The 21,523-nt window shown below is 36.2% G+C and overlaps 1 protein-coding gene across 1 annotated transcript in view; it reads left to right on the top strand.

Annotated features, from left to right (window-relative positions):
- LOC126378048 (titin-like) overlaps nucleotides 1–21,523 on the top strand; it is a 795,425-nt gene that overhangs the window by 105,732 nt on the left and 668,170 nt on the right. The window lies entirely within an intron of this gene.

Here is a 21,523-nt window from a genome sequence, read left to right as displayed (position 1 = left end):
GGTCCGCCACAAATTTAAACATATTATTATCTATAAACAGGTGCAAGTTCTTTTTTTGTTTGTATATGGCTATGCTTACCCTATTAGGGATTTAGGGTGCGATTTTATGTAGTATGTATGTTATGATTAAAAATATTCAATTTTCACAAGAGTCGGTGCGAAAAACATTGAAATAAGACGTGAAAGACCGTCACTGTCGCCATTTTCATTACAAGCGGTCCTTTGCTGAATAATTCATCTTGTCGAATGTATTCACGAATATATTCATACAAAAACGTTCATTGACTGCCTGACAATGTGCAGGCTAAGAGATTGAGGGTATTATTTGGTTCGCGCCATTTAAAAAAAAAAAAACAACACGCTTTACCGTAATGTAGCTCTTAGTGCGCAGCTTTTAGGTACAAAAACCCCCTATACATAATACACCCGTACCATAATATTTTTATTACTTACAGTATTTTTTTTATCCCACCATAGAGTTGACCATAGAGATTTTACACCTAGAAGTCCATCATGACTAATTTAAGAGCCGCTCTCTTGTCAGTGTAGCATTCCCCATACTACTTTTTTAGTGAAAAATAGGGCAGTGGTTTCCCTCTTGCCTTCCGCCCCCATCTAGAAGTTAAGGAACAAGACAATTTTAGACAATTTTTGACGTGACTTATTGTAGATTTGCCGCATATGGCATTAACTACTTGGCCGGACAAAAGGGGAGCGCTAAAGGCTCTCACCCGTTACAACGTTTAAGTTAAGGAACGAGAATACTTAGCTAGCTATGAATTCGTGAGAGCCTTGTTCCGTTTTACTAAGGTACATGGTAGTGTGTAGTGAATCCTGAGTCTAAACCACTGAATCTGACTTTATGAGTTTGAATTCATGTTTGGATCATCGAACACCTGCTCGCAGGAGGATCTGATGAGCGCTGCAGATAGCGCCATACTTGTTGCCAAGTTTTGGGCCGATACTATTTAGTTTGCCATCGACACGATAAGAGAGAGATAATTGATATCACTTGATTTCCAGGATCTTTGCCCGGTTAATTACAGGTTATTACCTGGGACTTACATTCTTATTTTAAAATGTTCACTCGACTCGGCTTCAGCTGACCATTTTGGGTATTTTAAATTCACATTTACGTCCTCGACTTGAGGACGTTGTATAACGTTTTTTTTTTTTTAAAAAAAGGGCCCTGTGCCGAGTTTTTCTTCTTTCTTTCGTTCTTTCTTCTTTTCCCCGGCTATACAGGTTGTGAGAAGCTGTAGTAGTTTTAGGCGTATGAGACGTACGTTATGTAAAAAAATCCGATTCAAAGTGTAACTATGTTCATCATCATCAATTTTAGAGCCACGCTCTTGTCGGTGTAGCATTCTCCATGCTACTTATTAGAGAAAAATAGGGCAGTGGTTTCCCTCTTTCCTTCCGCCCCGCAGTACTCTGTCTATGTTACCTACTGAATAAAGATATTTTTATAAGATATTAATTTGAATTTGAATTTTGACGTTTTTCACTGGAGTCGAGCATTATCATACTAAAACAAAATAATACGAAAATATAGATAACGTCATGCCTTACTGGAGTAAACTCGAGATAAGGTTGAGGCGACTAAGAATACCGATTTGAAGCTGAGTTCTAGGAAAACCTCGAGGTCGCCTCTACTGAGGACGGAGTGGAGCTAGGTTGGAGTTAACAGCATTTTTTTTGACGTGACTTATTGTAGACTAGCGACCCGCCCCGGCTTCGCTCGGGTGCAATGCTGAAGAAAAAATGAAATTATTTACGACGTCACATTAAAAACTTCCAAAATAACAGTATTTCTCCACTATTTAATGGATGTTTTATACATATAAACCTTCCCCTTGAATCACTCTATCTATTAAAAAAACCGCATCAAAATCCGTTGCGTAGTTTTAAAGATTTAAGCGTACATAGTTATACAGGGACAGAAAAAGCGACTTTGTTTTATACTATGTAGTGATTTGCCGCAGATGGCATTAACTTCTTGGCCGAATGGCATTAACTACTTGATCGGAGATAACAGCATAGAACGGGTGTCACGAGTACTAATATATACTTTGAAATCATGTCACATTAACTTTTCTTGCCAATTCAACCGTAAGTCTCATTAAATGTCAAATATGATAGTGCGACAGGGTTCTAAAGTGAGTACATGATATTGCTCATGACTGTACGTAAGTAATATAAAGGAAAATAAAAAAATTGAACGTTGTACGTGTTGGAGTAATGTTCATAAAACACTGAAGTGTCGATAAAATCCCTTAAAGGTCGCCCCAGCGTAAAACAAAGTAATTTTGCCTGTTTACTGTGTGGTCCTTATGTATAAAATATGAGACCATTTTTGACTTAGCGAGCTACTTTATGTTTCAGGAGCCTTATGAATGTTAACAATTTTGGCTGAATTACAATTGGGTAGTTACCTAGGTCAAAGGTAAATTATGAAATTCAAATTACTAAATAATGACAGCTCTAAAAATGACAAACGTTTTCTTTTTTTCTATTTAACCTATTTATGTATTTTAATTTCACCGACGATCTGGTGAAGGTCGCGGGAAGCCGCTGAATGCGGGCAGCGCAGGACCGATCGTCGTGGAGATCCTTGGGGGAGGCCTATGCCCAGCAGTGGGCGTCGTACGGCTGATGATGATGATGTATTTTAATTACGAAAAGTGCGACATTTTGTCACGTTTTTCTGTGACGTCACCTGTCGAATTCCATAGTAATTTCGTGTTATGACGTTTAGTAAAAAGTAACTGATTTGGCTAGTTGGGAACTACCCTATTAGAGAATTATCTCTCTCTTTATTTAAGAGCTACGCTCTTGTCGATATAGTAATCACCATTCCTCTCTTCTCTCCTGATACGACACGACCTGCGCCTTTTCTTTTATTAGTTTCATAAATGTTCTCCTAGGTCTACCCTTCCTCTCTTTCCTTCATTTTTTCTTCTATGATGTTCTTTATAAATGAATCGTGTCGTATCAGCGGGCTTAGCACCGTAAGCGCGCGACTCTTTCTCTCACTCAGTACTACACAGAAAGAGACAGACGATCTCTGTCGCGGCGAGAAAGAGTCGCGTGTTTACGGTGCTAGGCCCGCAGATAGCCAATCATATTTCCTCTCCGGTTCTTTAAAGTATTTATTATGGTTCTTTTTTTAACTCTTTCCTAAAAGGATAATCTCGGGGCTTAAAAAGGCCATATTGAAACAGTTCAACAAAAAAAAGTAATATTGCTATTTGTAATATTTTTTGTTTGGCACGTTAAGCTGTTGGTCTATTAGCCGTAAAAACACCTCTACTAACCCGCATCGTCTTACTTTTTCGGACAATCAGGTGATTCAAGCCTGAAAAGTCCTTACCAAACAAAGGACAGTCTGACAAAGTGATTTCGATAATGTCCCCATCGGGACTTGAACCCGGATCTCCAGGTCGTGAGCCTAACGCTCTAACCACTAGACCACGGAGGCTACCTATACTGTTACCTATAGATATGTATACATAAATAAAACGTTAAAATGTACTTAAACAAAGCTCAGAAGACCTCGTTATCGGTTTGAACTGTCAAAATGCTTACATTATAAAATTTATAAAACAGATTTGCTGTGCACCTGTGGCTGCCATTAAAGCCCTACTTGAATAAAGCCGAAACAAAAGTAAGGATGACTACACACTACTTTTCAGTCAAGATTTGTTATTGTTAACGAAAATATAATAGACGATATCAGTCTAATGGTTATTCAAATTCAAATTTAAAAAATATATTTATTCAGTAGGTAACATAGTTACACTTTGATTCGTCATTTTTTTACATAACGAACGTCTCATCCGCCTAAAACTACTGCAGCTTCTCACAACCGGTACAGCCCGGGAAATGAAGCTGCAAGAAAAATCTCGGCACAGGGTCCTAGACGTTATTTAAAAAAGTCAAGAGTACCTCAGATACCACAGTATTCAACTTAGAAAGATCCTGACACACCGCTTTCGCTTCTTCGTGTAAAATTATCTGTGTATTTTATTTTCGTTTTTCATCTCTGCGACTGAAAATAGATTTGGCAAAGGTAAAAGCAGTAAAAAGCCTTTGTTTGTAAAAATTACTTTCTACTCCAATAGTTCAACTTTTCATTTCATAAAAGCGAGTTAATTTAGCTTGGTTTTTATGCAAGTTTTCGTGGAAACGCTGATACATGGCCATTTTTATTATAACGTCCGTAATGACTTTTACTGAGTAAGCCGTGGTAGCCCAGTTGGTAGAATGCTGGCGTCTCACTTTGAGGTCGCAGGTTCGAATCCAGCACAAGCCAATGATTGTCGAATTGGTTTCGAATTCATGTTTGGATCATAAATGATAATCGCGTGCTCTGCGGTGAAGGAAAACCTCGCGAGGAATCCCATATTCCCGAGAAATGCATTTTCGGGGCTATGTGACCTAACCTGTATTGGGCTGGTGTTCCCTTCGCGCGTTGGAAAGTAAGTAAGTAAAAAACCGGACCTGTCAAATCTTCAGGTTAGGTAAGCGGACCCTGTGAAATCGGGATAATGCTAGGGGAATGATGAATGACTCATCAAGTCAACTCAACTGATGGGCACAGGCCTCTCCTCAATCAACAAGAGGGGCTATGGAGCATACTCCACCACGCTGCCTCAACAAAATTATAGAACTGAAAATAGTTATAAAAACACAAAAACTTTCATGAATTTTTGAGACGAAATTCCACTTGTTATTAATTCAGAATCATGGTCTGAATCATCCCGTTTAGTAATCGTTATCGATGTAACTAACACACTGTTAGATTCTGAATCATAATCCAAGTCACCTTTAAACCAATTTCCTGGTCATTTCACTCGTATTACGCAATAAAACAATAACACGGTTTGTCCAAAGCTGCAACGCACGTGTTATAGTTACGAAACAATGTAGAAATCTATCCTTTATTTAGTCACAATTATAATTATCTTTATAAGGTGAAAACTAATTATTTAACCTATATTATTATGGATAAGGGAAGTAAACTTGCAATAGACTTTGATCTATTTTGTGTTATGTTCTAAAGCTAATAGTATATTCATGCTGATTCCTGTTCACAACATCTAATTGTATTTTAACGTACCTGTCATTTTCTTATCCGCTGAAAAAGAAGGTAATCGACAGGCATAAAATTTATGGAATGCACGTCATATTTAGGCAGGAATTTAATAAAACCCTTCCATTTTTTATATTGGCCAATAACCCTATAGAATTAAGTTGACAGCAAACGTAAAACCACGTCAAACGGGTTGCATAATATGAGCGAAATGCCTACTTGAATAAAGTAGGCCCGGGTTATTCATTCATTTTAAAATTAACAGTTGTCATCCGTCCCTTTCTTTTTCGGCGAATAAGAAAATGACGAGTATAACTTAAAATAAAATTAGGTGTCTGCAGGAATCGGGGCCATTCTTCTTGCTTGGGCACAGGCCTTCCCTCAATCAACCGGAGGGGGTCTGGAACGTACTCTACCTCGCTGCTCCACTGTGGCTTGGAGAGATTATAATAACTAATACTTGAAGGTTGATGTCCGAATTTAAAAATTAGATCTCTATCTAATAAGAGCTCTGAGCTCATTGGGTACCAGAAACAGCTCCATGTATGTTCAACAATTTATTTACTGTTTTGGAGATATTAGCCATTTTGTACCCTATTCAACCTTACTTCAGAAATCATCATTTTGCCGTTATTTCTTTCTTAATAACTCTTTTGTTTTACTTCACACCTATTTCTTAGGAACTAGACCACTTGTTGAAAAAATAAAAAAGTTATTGGAAGTCAACGTGAGAATTTGGCCAAAATTGTTACTGTCGATCAAACTTCGCCGAAGAAATAAAAAAATATGAAGTAGTCATGGACCGTTAAAGTATTTTTATAAATGCTTCATATAATACGATTTTAGAAACATCCTAAAAACAGTACACTTAATAGGAGCATCTAAAATAAATACATTTAAATAGAATTCTAAACACGAAATCCAATCAGATCTGGTCCAAACTTTCAATTATCAGAAGACCTAAAATATAGCCTAATAACAGAATCTCCCAACACATTTAGCTTCGCCGAGGGTTATTCCATTACGGTTTATTAGATAGAAGAAAAAAAGAAAACCACTTAAGACCTGCCGGGTAAGGGATAACAGCAAAAACAATGCTATAGAACAACGGCTGTTGGCCACCATGTTTTGTCGTTAATTAGAGTATACTCCACCTACCTATGTCTTGGTTGGTGGAACCGCCTGGCGGCCAATCCGTTTCCATTACTTACGCGAGTTTTTATTCAAATGTACAAAAATAAAAAAAAATAAAATGAAAAAAATAAATGTGTAAATGCATGTGTGTGGTGTGTGTGTTATGTGTGTGTGGCGGCATCACACATCAAAACCATAGGGACATTAGCGAGATTGGACTTAACATGGATATGCCTAAGTTTCATGTTTATATTTAAAGTATCACGGCGCACTGGCGCTTCTGCACTGTAAAGTCGTGAAATGTAAATAAATAAATAATGCCTCCCAAATCTTGAATCTCGAAACACAATATTCGATATTTTATTGATTTAACCATTTATTTTTATTTTGTGAATTATTTTATTTAATATAATATGTTTTTTTTATTTGTATACTTATTATATTGTTTATTATTTTTAAATTGTCTTATCTGTTTTTCGGGATCGATAATTTTAGCATTTATAATTTTAGTAGGAGCGTATTTATGTTATCTCAAACAGTTTACTTTTATTTATTACAAGAAGGCAATATTATAACGTAACGAAATCTCGCAATCTCAACAATGTCATGGTCATGTTTCTGACAATAAAATTATGTGTGTGTCTGTTGTATGGAGTGTCCAGTGTGTGTTATAAGGTTAAACTTGCAATGGATACGCGCACGATAGACTAATTGTTTGTAAAAGTACGCCCCGGCACGTGTTGTACGGTGCTGCAGATTCGGTCCGGTTTTAATTTCCGGATCGCCGCGAAACCCCTTTCCTTCTCTTGCTTTTATTTGTCTTTTCTTTGTTTTAAAAGTCGACTTCGTAAGTACTCCATGTACCCACTGTTGTCACGGTAAACGAATTTGAATAGGTTACATGACAACCTAGTCAATGAGATACTTTTTACGAAATGTCAAATCGAAAGTGTGGAAACTGTACTGTGACGTCATCAAAAAAAGCGGTCAAACGTCGTACTTGTTGTTACTTAATTCATAAATAAAATTCGAATAGTAAAATAAGACTGATTTTTGATCATCTTAGACTAGCTTCTATTTTTACATTAACATTTTACAATTTATCTTTGACCCAGTCAAATACCCTATTGAACATATCTTTATTCTATTTTTTCTTTATTTTTTTTATTTCATTTATTTATTTTTTCATTTCTTTATTTTTTATCTTATCAAATTTTAATTTCAAATGAATGTTGGTACTGACGAAGCCTGTGGTGGATTTACATTCTGTATTTTATTATGATTAAGTATTATTTTTGAATAAATTTTTGTACGGACTTTATTGCACCAAAGTAAAATCAAGCTTACAAAAATGGCTTAAATAGTACATGGCAAATGGCGATTTTATTTCTTAAAGAGATTTCTCCCAAGCAATCGGGGATGTGCTTAAGACTACATACACAGTGTGCTTTTTCATACAAATTCTATATTTCGTGTTTTGACGTTTAGAAAGTAACTGATTTGACTACTTGGAAATTAACGGCCTCTGTGGTCCAATGGTTGAGCGTTGGTCTCACGATCCGGAGGCCCCGGGGTCGAATCCACGTGGGGACATGTCACAAAAATCACTTTCACGATTGTCCGACAATAAGATGATCCGTGCTTCGGAAGGCACGTTAAGCTGTTAATCCCGGTTACTACTTACTGGTGTAAGTATGTAGCCGTTATATGAGTCATGTCAGGGGCCTTTGGCGGCTCAATAATAACCCTGACACTATAACCCACACGATAAGAAGTTGGAAAGTAGCATAATAGCGTCGATTTTCGCGGTTTCTATGTGACCTTGACGCATCGGTCTAGGTGGATTGGGTACTATAATACCCGCTTTAGTGCTGAGGGCATATTTCTCTTGTATATTATGATCTGTGGGTCGGCCCCACGCCTCACATTCCTCCCGTGTTACTATTGCACTTTTCCGTTCCATTAAAACCAGTATCAGACTAATGTGCGCAGATTAAAAAATGTTCGGAATAACTGGTAAGTACGTTTGTTAAAAAACCTCTCAGGAATTTCAATTTCAGTTCTGTTGCTTGCACTTTTCAAGTCACGATATAAAAAGGAATGGTAGAAAGAGAATTTTGTTGTATTAAATTCTTTCGGGAACTATTAAATATTGTAGTAATAAAATATATTTTGTTTTTTTTTTTTCATAATAATATACAAGTTTAATATCACAACAAATTAACTAATTATTTAATTAATTTTATTTATTAATTTTGTTTATATTATCTAATGTATTTCGTTATTCATTTCGTTCGAAGTTTCGGTCAATATTCGGTCAAACTAAATATATCTTTATTGCATATATACAATTTTATCTTATCTTAACAAAACTCGAAACCATTCATGATGAATTGCATCGATCTGGCCTTTTTATGCAGGCCAGTTGCAGTAGCTATTCTTGAAGTACCTATTTCAACTTTTTACTCAATCAGAGGTATATCCATCTTAAGTTGAACCGGGGGCTAACAGGGCCAAATTAAAACAATTCATCTAAAAAGCAATATTGCAATTTAACATTTGCTTTTTTTTTTTTTGACGTGACATAACTACTTGGTCGGAGCAATATCAATAAATGCCGAATAGCAATTGATAGGCAGGTATTTCTTGTTTAGATGTAATGTTTCGATATAGCCTTTTTAACCCTCTTGAGCACCCACGCCTTACTTGACATTTACAGAATATTCCTAGTATTAACCTTAAGATAAATAAATAAACTTATTCAAATTTGAGAGTACCCACTTGTAAGTTACCAAGAAGGATATATACTCTTAATTTAAGACAAATCGGTCATATTGTTCTTCCTTTAAGGTTGTATTGAATTTAAGCCAATACCATTTAAAACTTTACCTATTCAATGTTTTAATTTATTGAACTTGTGGTTTACGATATCGCCGTCTTGAAGTGAAAACCTCATGTGTCTACACTCAGCGGGATCCCCTGTCTGGGAGACATAAGAGTGATGCAGAGAATTAGATCTGGATTTGTTCTACTGAATTATGCTGAAAACAGAATTTGTTCCGTTAAAAAAACGGAAATACAAAGTTTTCTAACCGACCTCCAGCCAGCGGGATATTTACCAAAGTTAAGTCTGATGAAGTATAAATTGGTATTAACTTTTAGATCTGTATTTATTCTGTTCAACAAAACAAAAAAAATACTTCTGACATCCTTACTTCAGCTACAATTAAGCTGCAATGAAACCTCCAGTCAGCGGACTTTTTTCCTGTGTGTGAAATAAAGTATTTTTTTATATTGTTGTCCGAATGTACTTATTTAAAAAAAAAAAGCTTTTATCACTTTTTCACTATAAGGCGGCGTTATACTGACGTCATACATACTCACGCCTATTTCCTCCGGTGTAAGCAGAGACTATGGAATTCCATTTGCTCCGATCATGACACACTTCTCTTGCTTCCTCCACAATCATCAATCGTTTCATACATGCGCGCTGGTTCAGAGTAAACCGTACTAAACCTTTTCTAGTTAAGGACATCTCCAATTTGGTCAATCGCCCTCTTTTAAGGTGTTTCTTTTATACTGATAATATAAATTAATATACAATTATAAAAGTAACGATTAATAAGTATAGAAATCCAACTTCTAAAATAGAAAATAAACAAATCAAACCCAAATTAGTTCCAATGACTAGTTGCAAACATGCTTCCTCTTATAAAATGAATTTAAGTAAATGTTTTATAACTAAATCACATACCGTATCTGTTCATTATACAGAATAAACTTCAGTCGAGCCATAAAAATGTGAAGTGGTTATAAAAAAGTATAAAGTCATTAAAACAATTTTATGCCAGTCGTTCATGGGAATTTTTAACATTGAGTGATGAAATCTGGACCGCGTTTTCCATAGCATATACAGGTTGTTAGTGACATCGTAACGAATACTGAGGGGGATGATTCAGACCATGGTTCTAAGTTAATATCAAGTAAAATTTTCCGTCGTAAAATTCATGGTTCTTATTGTGTTTTTTAAATTATTTTAAATTCTGTACTTTTGCAATGGAAAATCCAATTAATATTAACTCAGGTTAATGGTTGTTACGATGCCACTTACACCCCGTATGAGTACGTATAGGTAGCCATACAAGTATGTATGGATGTTAGTGACACCTTTACGTACTGAAGGGGATGATTCAGACCATGATTCTGAGTTGCTATCAAGTGGAATTTTCTGTCAGAAACTTCATGAAAATTTTAGTTTTTTTTTTTTCATTTTTGGGACGGAAATTTCCACTTGATATCAACTCAGAATCACGGTCTGAATCATCCCTTAAAGTTCTCGTTACGATGTCACTAACACCCTGTATAATACGAGTAACAATATAATTATAATTAAAACAAAATTGGAAGAAATTGCTGCTTAGCAATAAGGCCGCCAGATTGTACTGTATCTATCATCATCTGTGTTAATTTGCTTTGTATGTTGTGTGCAATAAAGTATATTTGATTTGATTTATACTTAATTAAAACACATAAGAACGGGTTCTTACCGCCTTTAAAGTAGGGATAGGAGACTCCCGATATTTCGACACTGTTGCAAGTGCCATGATCACGGGATGACTGATGAGATTGGAGTGGAGTAGGTAGATCCATAATTTTCTACGGGCAGACATATCTGTCTACCCTCTTTCTTTGCCGCTTGTTTATGTATTTGATATTGGAATGTTCGGAACCATCTGAACTCGCACCAAACTCACTACGACAAACCGCACTCACCGTGTAAGAACTCGTTATTATGTGTTTTAATTATGATAATAACCGCGTAAACTTAAAACAATCTATAACAACATATAGCCTAAACACAATGTATCCCATTCTGGGCATAAATATCCCCATATCTGCTTAGTCATGAAACCTGATACACACATCATGTCCCTAACGTTATCCCGACTTCATAGTTTTCACATAGCGACTGCCTATCTGACCTTTCAACTTGAAGGGAAAACCAGCCTATTAACAGACTAGGTATACCTCCGAAAACACATTCTAGTATAATTCCATATACCTAAAGCTGAAAATTCAGACATCGTTTAAGATGCGCACAAAATGATCTGTTCAGCATAATGATACCTTTACATGGCTCAAATGATCTATTTATAAGGATTTTTCTTGGAGTCTACATGTTAAAATGTACATACTTTCAAAAATCGCCCTCATTATGTAATATTGATGTATTGTCATCATTATCAGCCGTACGATGCCCACTGCTGGGCATAGGCCTCCCCCAATTGATGTATTAATACAAAAGGAATTACAAAAGGAAGACTAAAATTTAAACTAGATTTAAAATATGAGGTATCACAAAAGAAATCCACGGATTTATTGAAATTAAATTACGGATTTATTGTTTGGTTAGGACATTACTGGCTCATCACCAGATTGTTCGAAAGTAAGATGATCCGTGCAGCGAAAGGCACGTTAAACCGTTGGTCCCGGTTACAACTTACTGATGTTAGTAAGTAGTCGTTACATGAGGCATGTCAGCCTTTGGCGGCTCAATAGTAACCCTGACACCAGGGTTGATGAGGTTGGAAATCCCAACCCACACGATAGAAGATTGAAACCAATTAGCCTATAAACATACCAATATCACTATTTTTAAGAGCCACGCTCTTGTCGGTGTAGCATTCTCCATGCTAGTTTTGTAGGGAAAAATAGTGCAGTGGTTTCCGTCTTGCCTTCCGTTTGGTTTAGGGTTTTCCGGCTAATAATATAATGTCAATCAGCCTTCTCCTTTTTAATCATCATCATCAGCCCATTAACGTCCCCACTGCTGGGGCACGGGCCTTCCCTATGGATGGATAGGGAGATCGGGCCTTAAACCATCACGCGGGCCCAGTGCGGATTGATGGTTATTAACGACTGCTAATGCAGCCGGGACCAACGGCTTAACGTGCCTTCCAAAGCACGGAGGAGCTCGAGATGAAAACTTTTTTTTGTGGTCACCCATCCTATGACCGGCCTTTGCGAAAGTTGCTTAACTTCAACAATCGCAGACCGACCGCGTTTACCACTGCGCCACCGAGCTCCTTTTTAATAATATTATGTAAGTGATAAAGCAAGCTTTCATATTTGATATTCGCAAAACATACGGCTGTTGATCCCATCCTGAAATAGAGTAAAAGTAAATGAGAGTGAGTGAGCTGTTCATAGATTATTCTGCAGATGTGATAGATATCACAGATAAATCAGTGGTTGAAATACGATAGGTACACACAAGTTTATTGCATACTTACATAAAGTCAGGCCCTTTTGAAAATTTAGTCGCCTTATGTATGCATACAGACTGTTAGTGATATAGTAACGAAAACTTTGGGGGATGATTCAGACCATGATTCTGAGTAGTTACCAAATGGAATTTTTCGTCGCAAAAGTATAAATAACACTAAAATTTCCATGAATTTTCCGACAGGAAATTCCACTTGATATAAACTCAGAATCGTATTCTGAATCATCCCCCTCAGTATTTGTTACGGTGTTACTAACACTCTGTGTACTATACACATCTGCCTACCCCTCCGAGGATACAGGCGTGATGTATTTTGACTGCAATTTTGCAGCAGTTCCAATGCTGTTCATCTGTTATAGACCTTAATCTTATCTGCTCTAGCTATGAGTTAATGTACTTTGTTGCATACATACATAAACTCACGCCCGTAATTCCTAATGGGGTGGGCAGAGCCACAAGTAATCACAAGATAACTGGCAGACACAGTTAATTATTGCAGTTAATGTATGTAATAAATCTTATCTAGCCTACAAGATCCCACTGCTGGGCAGAGGCCGTCCATCTTCTTTCCATTTCTTTTTTCTTTCTTATTTGTAAGTACTTACTTAGTTAAATAAGTGATACGAATCCTTTAATCTTTGGCGTGAATGACGCAGACTCTTACCGTCAGGGATCTCGAGACGTTGTTATCATATTGATTATAGATTGTTGGAGGATTTGCTTCGCGGTAATTAGTCAGCTGACTCACAGTATAGTCATTAATTATATCATGTTGGTCTGTGTTGGTGGGTGTTGGCTGATGTTTTTGTGTTCATATAATTACTTCTTTGTCTTATTAAAATGGAATGGGCTACCGAAAAATACTGGCAGAACGATTGATTCTCACTGTGCCTTCACGAACTAAAATGGGGTCTTAAATGGCCACATTGCTGTAGTTCATCTAAAAAAAACAATATTGCTATTTGACATTTGCGCGTATGAAAGTAAGTGCATGTGCAAAGTGTGTCTAATGTGTGTGTGTGCAAATGCGTATATTTAAAGGTTGCCTGGAAGAGATTGCTACTTAGCAATAAGGTCGCCTCTTGTATTAATTCTATTTCGCTTTTGTTTTGTATTTTCCTGTTTGTGCAATAAAGTATTTGTCATGTTATGTTTCGTGCGTAATGCAAACAAATGAATTGCTTTGATATGGCCTTTTTAACCCCCCTTGCCTATCAAAGGCCATTTTTTTCACTTCCTTATAAAACACGACGTTCGCCTTCTCTTTAATGTGTTCCGTGTAAGCTTCTTAGTCTTCCCCTTCCTCTCTTTCCTTGTGGCTTCCCTTCTATGATGTTAATAAATTCGTCGTGTCTTATTAAATGTCCAATCGTCTTGTCTCCTTTGTCCTCAATAACTCTCAATATTAGCCCCTTTTCCCTGACAACAAAACAAGTAACCCACGCATATTGTCCAATCCTTTCAGCACAATGTCAAGTCAAAGGTCGATTCGATAAGAGAAGTTATTAACATTAGAATTACTAACATAATATAGGGTGTTAGTGACATCGTAACGAAGACTTCGAGGAATAATGAGGTACAAAAGTCCAATAAATTTCTTGCAAAGTAATAAATTAACTGGTTGCTCTTAAGACCTCCTGGTTACATGTCGTTTCTGTCAAACCAAAAACACCTACGAAAATAAAAAAAATATAATTATGGTACATAATTTCACCACTGTTTACAAATAACTCGCTGGGCTCAGTGACTGCACTTTTGGTCTTTGATTTCCGGGAGAGTCTTCAGCGCTCCCCATTTGTCCGGCCAAGTAGTTAATGCCATCTGAAGCACGTCTACGGTCACGAGCATTAATATGTATACACTTTGGTACCATGTCACATTAACTTTTTTGACAAATTGAACTGTAAGTCTCACTAAATGTCAAATATGTTAGTGCGACAGAGTCCTAAAGTGGGTACATTATATTGCTCATGACTGTACAATAAGTCAATCTACATTCATTAATTGTACGTCTAGGCCTTCCTCTTACAACTCTACCACTTACACCTGCGTCATAAATGTTTTTATTGTTATAAAAACCGCAAAAAGTTACTAGACCAATTCACCATTCCCAACATCGGCCAACGTTCGTCCACTGTTGGCCCAAGCTTACAAACATTACCAACACGCACTCAGCTCACGAAACTCATTACTCGTGCAACAGAAATATGATATTAATATCTGTCAATACTGAGATGTCGCTGACGTCGCCAACTGACGTATCTGAAATATTTGGCGAATTTGATTTACACCTTTTGCAATTGTCAATAAGACACACATTATTTTATCAAAATATTGCAGATACGTCAGTTTGCAAAGTCAGCCACAATGTGTCGGCGACAGCTATTCACGCTTGGATTCGTAGCTTTTTCTATACCTTATATAAGGTATAGTCATGAGCAATATAATGTAACTAACATATTTGACATTTAGAGAGACTTACAGTTCAATTTGTCAAAAAAGTTAATGTGACATAGTACGGGTATACGTATTAATGCTCGTGACCGTACATACAAGTTCGAAATTAATCTTGAACCTCTTAACACACCCCGGAGACTTCATACAAACAGCCTCGTTTTACACAGACACTACACATTGACATTATCATACACACGCACTGTGTGTGTCACTAATTACAATACCTAATTTAACCGTCATTACTTAGGTAGGTAGTACTACTTAGGAAACGTGCTTTTGTGTTCATATTTTTATTTATTGAAGTACTTACCACGTACTTAAATCACAAACAAGAAATTTTGAACACTTAAACAACATAGTATAAATAACTAGGCTATATAATTAACTTAAAATATCACCGGGAGACGCTCAGTGGGTAGGCCCGCTACAAGGTGGACCGACGATCTGGTGAAGGTCGCGGGAAGCCGCTGGATGCTGGCAGCGCAGGACCGATCGTCGTGGAGATCCTTGGGGGAGGCCTATGCTCAGCAATGCCCACTGCTGATGATGATGTTGATGATCACTGAACTAATTAATTGCATTCACATTAAGCACTTAGCCTAGGTTCAATTTTATTGAAAACTATTAGCGTTTTGATGAACAACACAATAAATATTTATAGGCGCTGCGCAGGCGAGCTGGCGCGGGCAATTCCTGTGAGAATAGTGAGATCAAACATTTGAATCAGACTTAAGAACGTGGGTGTCAAATTTCAAAATTCGAACATAAAATTAAACCGTTAAAAAATAAAAACAACGTTGCGCGCGCAGCCTTCATAAAAAGTCTAAGTCTTAGTTCGAGGGAGGGTGAGGCAAATTTAGCTCAGATCCTAGTGGGGAACAATACTAAGCCTGTAACCATAAGGTTCGCATTACATTCCAGCGCTTCATTAGACATCGCACGTCCTCACATTGATCCCCAGTTTTACGAGGAGGTATTTCAGACCTTATTGCCTTGTTAACTGGGCATATTTACGAGGCATCCGCTTTACACACCAGTTGTCATCGGGTTTCGTTTCTCATTTGTTGGGATCTGTCGAGAATTGACACTTATTTATTTATGGCTGTGACTGCCGGTAAACTGCTAAGCAGGTTTAACAGGATTTAAGAAAATTATACGGTCACGTCTACCTTTTTAACCGACTTCAAAAAAAGGTTATCAATTTAACCTGTACACGCTTGCCTCTCACTTTAAGGTCGCAGGTACGAATCCTGCACAGGCCTAAACCAATGATTGTTGAATTTGTTTTCGAATTCATGTTTAGATCATAAATGATTATCTCGTGCTCAGCGGTGAAAGAAAACATCGTGAGGAAACCCACATTTCCGAGAAATGCATTTTCGGAGGTATGTGAGTTGGAAAGTAAGACAGGCAGTCGCTTCTATAAATAAAAAATCGGACCTGTCAAATCTTCAGGTTAGGTCAAGCGGACTCTGTGAAAAACGGGATAATGCTAGGGGGATGATGATCAACTTAACCCGTAGGTATGTCATATTTTTGGATTGCCAAATAATCTTATTATGTTAGTTTATGTGGGTTTCTAAACACTTGTGTTTTTGTCCACGTTTTTCTCAGAATAACTTACGGAAGAGTCCAAGTTTCATCAAAATTGGTTCAGAAATATATAAGTTTGGGTCGAAATTATGACAATTAGAATTTATAATAAATTGCCGGAACCATTTAAAAATATGCCAGACATTGTATTTAAACGAAAACTTCATAAGTGGCTCGTCACTAAATGTTATTATACTCGCTCCTTGTTCGAGAGGTTTTTAACAGTGTAGTCTACGTCTTATGCTCCAGCATCGTCACAATTTTCAAAGCTCATATCCAAAGCTAAAAAAAAAGTTAGTTTCCCGCTTCCGAGCGCACCTGTCAACTAATGTCATTACGGTTTTTGTGCACCGGCGCGTCACTTCGCCTCCGTAAATAAACTAATTGAAAACCAATATTTAATACAAAAACATGATTGATATAGTGCGAAAAATCTGTTACTTACATAATCAAGTGCTTTTTTCTCTAAAAAAGCTAGAAACAGTACCAAAGAAAAAATGTGGATGACGACGAGCGTAAGTTCTTTTTGATAAAACAAAATGTGGATTAAACTGGTAAGTCTTAACATTATCCATCTACTAAAACAAGAGAAGATATAATTATGATCAATTCAATTTAATTCCTTTTATTGTCGAAAACAAATTACTTTTTTTGAGGTTATAATTTATAATCCTAACATTCGAAGAAGTAACTTAAGTTGGTACTTATTACTAATAAAAGTAACTAGTTTTATTAACATAAATAATAATATTAAAATTGTATCGTGTTATAACAGTGATTTAAAAGTTATACTTTATTCCGATGTTGATGTTGTTTAAATTCGCCTTATATAAGGCAGGCAAAGATCTGAGGACTATACAGTCTTGACTTTAGTGATTTAATATTCGAAAATCACGATCAAAATAGGCCTAAGCCTTGTCTTCAGTCCCTGATTGCCGCGTTTTTATTTTCATCTGTCAAAAAAAATTTTTTTTTTTGTTTCTTTTTGTAATTCGTGTTCTTGGCTTATGTTGCGGTTGATAACTTACTATCAGCGAATGAAATGAGCAGTTTTATTATAAAACAAAGAGAACCAGTGAAATATAACCGCAGAATGGCATAGAAAAGTAAATAATTAACTCGGAAATAATTTGACAAGTTCAGATAATTAGATGACAGAAGCACTTCAGGTTTACCCTGTTCATCAAGAAGTACCCATGACACAGTAGTACTCGATATCACAGAGGTCATCTACACCATTGGTAGACAAGATACATAACTTATTCAAGATAACACTTAAAACATTTAGAGAATTATAATTGGTTTACTACAGGATAACCATACTTAAAAATGATATTATATATATTATAACAGTACATAATCCCTTCTCACAGTCTCTGTTAAGTGGTGTTAATAATGTTATCTTCTCCGAATGATACTTACAATATAAGATGATGATAATATACCCTAACAATAAAAACAGAAAGAGTGTTAAGAGAGTACAGGCAAAAGATAGCCTTATTATAGTAAGCAATTTCTTCCAAATTACTCTAATCTTATTATAATTCAAGCTTCCAACGTATGGGTGATGATTATTGGTACCAACCTAACCAACAAGAGAACACCACTTGGAGAGTCACCTAGCTAAGCACTAGTAGTGAACTGTCTGACTAGAGAATAGACAGACTATTTGTTTCCTTTTAGAGCTATCACAATAGAGGATAGACAATGGACTTGATGTATCAACCCTATTAACATAAAAATCAACCACTAAGACTGTTGCAAAGCGCAAATATACCTATGCCTTATTTTAATACCTAGAGCTATCATTTAGCGGATGGACAGTGGACTTGATGGTACCAACTTAATGTACATAAGAGCTATCACTAGGAAGTTTGCCATTGCTAAGCGCTAATATACCTATTTTACATTTCCATACCTAGAGCTATCACTTAGAGGATAGACAATGGACTTAAAGGCACAATGCACATAAGAGATACCATTAGGAAGGTCGCCATTGATAAGCGATAATATACCTATTTGTCATTTCCATACCTAGAGCTATCACTTAGAGGATAGACAATAGACTTGAAGGTATCAATGCAATGAACATAAGAGCTACCACTAGGAAGGTCGCCACTGACAAGCGCTAACATACCTATTTCTCATTTCCATACCTAGAGCTATCACTTAGAGGATAGACAATGGACTTGATGGTATCAACCTAATTAACAAAAGATCTACTACCAGGAAGGTCGCCATTGCCAAGCGCTAATATACCTATTTATCATTTCCATGCCTAGAGCTATCACTTAGAGGATAGACAATGGACTTGAAGGTATCAACACAATGAATGTAAGAGCTACCACTAAGAAAGTCGCCATTGACAAGCGCTAACATACCTATTTCTCATTTCCATACTTAGAGCTATCACTTAGAGGATAGACAATGGACTTGATGGTATGAACCCTATTAACATAAGAGCTACCACGATTATGGTCGGCATTGGCAAGCGCTATATACCTATTTCTCATTTCCATACTTAGAGCTATCACTTAGAGGATAGACAATGGACTTTATGGTATGAACCCTATTAATATAAGAGCTACCACGATTATGGTCGGCATTAGCAAGCGCTATATACCTATTTCTCATTTCCATACTTAGAGCTATCACTTAGAGGATAGACAATGGACTTTATGGTATGAACCCTATTAATATAAGAGCTACCACGATTATGGTCGGTATTAGCAAGCGCTATATACCTATTTCTCATTTCCATACCTAGAGCTATCACTTAGAGGATAGACAATGGACTTGATGGTATCAACTCAAATAACATAAAGCTACCACTACAAGTATCGCCTTTTGCTAAACGCTAGTAGATAGCAAGAACATAGACCAACTATTTTTATACTTTTATTTCCATGTTTGGTTTGTCACTTGAGGAATCGAAGATAAACCATTGAATTGTCGGGGCTTACCTACCCATGTTGAAACTCAAGATTAGACTAATGCTGAGAAACAATAGACTATTATGTCAAATTGATTATTATAAAATAATGAGAGTACAAATTCTGAAGAAATAACCGACAATTCAAAACCTAAAAGCCTCTGTTCTATTAATCAACCTCATCATCACAGGCCTTTACATCTTTATCAGATGATTCAACTGTGCTAGAAATCAAAGTATTAATAGTATGTAATGTCAGAGATTACTTTCAAAAGAGATAACTGTACACAAGACATGGTTAGAGAATACTGCTATTAAATTATTTCAACCAACATCATAAAATTCAAATAGCACATAAATAATAATGAATAACATTGCCCGAAGAGTGAGTAAACGAGATAGCAACAGGACCTGTGGAACAGAGACAACAGTATCAGCAGGCAGCCCCATAGCTAACAACATGAACAGAAAGCCCACAAGGAACAGTATCAGCAGGCCGCCCCACAGCCAGCAATAAAAGCAGTGATGCAACCAGTCATGATCAGCAGTGCCATAACCAGCAGTACCAGCAGCCCTACAGCCAGCAGTAGTAGCAGAGCCACAACCAGATGTATTAGCAGTCTCACAGCCATTAGTATCAACAGTGGCCCAGGCAGCAAGGCCGTTTAAGAATAGTACCTCATGAGGAGGAAGAATTCCCTATAAAGTTATAATGGGAAAATTTGCACAAGCAAATATACCTACCTTTATGATATTTACTTTTTCAAAATTCTGGTAAAATTAATTCCGAATGTCTATCACTAAAAGTTTTAGCATTATCATTAAGACATGGGATTCAAATCCTGTCTTTGTTAATCAGGAATAACAATACTAATCTCAGTATAAATTGAGGTACCTACCTGATAATATTATAACTTCAATGAAAATTTCCTTCAAGTATTACATTCGAAATTGTAAAATATTGATACCTAGTTCGGTTAGATAGAATAGTTCCCCTTTTTATTATTAACTCATAGGTGAAAAGGAAGGAAAAATAGTTCATTATTAACATATAACTTACATCACCATTAGCGTTTTCTCTAAATTATGTTGTTGTAGATTTATTATGTTGTTGCTGATCAGCCCAAAACACAGTTTACAATTAATATAAAAATTACAACAATAATGTCCCTCCACTTAATCAATCGGAACCAAACTGCAGTGGAGAAGTAACAATAATATTTTCATGATAAATATATGTTTATCCTATTTTTCCAGTAAATAATAGGACGTTACTATTACTGTCCTAAAAACAAATTCAATAATTATTACACTAAAGAGATAGCTGCGTAAACAATGTTACGTGTGTTAATGTGTTGTGTGTACGTTGTTCTATCATCTGATTGGTGGGTGAAAGGTTGCATAGAGGAATAGGAAAAAATTCCACAACAAGTTTTATTTATTATTACCACATAAAAAATTATACTAAATGTTATTACCAAGCCCATATGGTCGATATTAGGTAATACACAATAACGTGGGCTCAGGTAATCTATTTTAATAAAAACAAAATCTTAATTATTCCGAAGATAATTATCACACAAGTACATAATGTAAATGCACTTCCCCTCTTTATACTTTCAGCCTCATTTAACAATATCTTATAATAAAGAGGAAAGTTTAGTTCAGTGGTTCTGAATATTTTAATGAAAAAGGTCATTTGAATAAATGTATCGAAATTCTTACTTGCACTTATATTTGTATTTTCTCTAATCAATTTGACATGTTGTCTTAGGATTCATTTAACTACTCAATGTCGACAACAATTGCCAACTTAGCACAGGATGTTACAATCAATCTTGTGTCTGGGTGCCCTCGTCATTACCCGTTCTTCTTTATGTATTTCTTCTTCTTTTATGTATGTAAACAAATAATGTGTAACTTTGATAATTATTGTAGCCCTTGGTGTGCCAATGAAAAATAAGTGTTATACTATATGATGAAGTCTCACAGTCCTTTCGACTATAACTATCGTTGTTGTTCAAGA

This window comes from Pectinophora gossypiella, chromosome 25, assembly GCF_024362695.1.
Source record: "Pectinophora gossypiella chromosome 25, ilPecGoss1.1, whole genome shotgun sequence".
Lineage (NCBI taxonomy): Eukaryota > Metazoa > Arthropoda > Insecta > Lepidoptera > Gelechiidae > Pectinophora > Pectinophora gossypiella.
The sequence above is the reverse complement of the archived record's forward strand: the minus strand, read 5'-3'. Positions and strand labels throughout refer to the sequence as shown.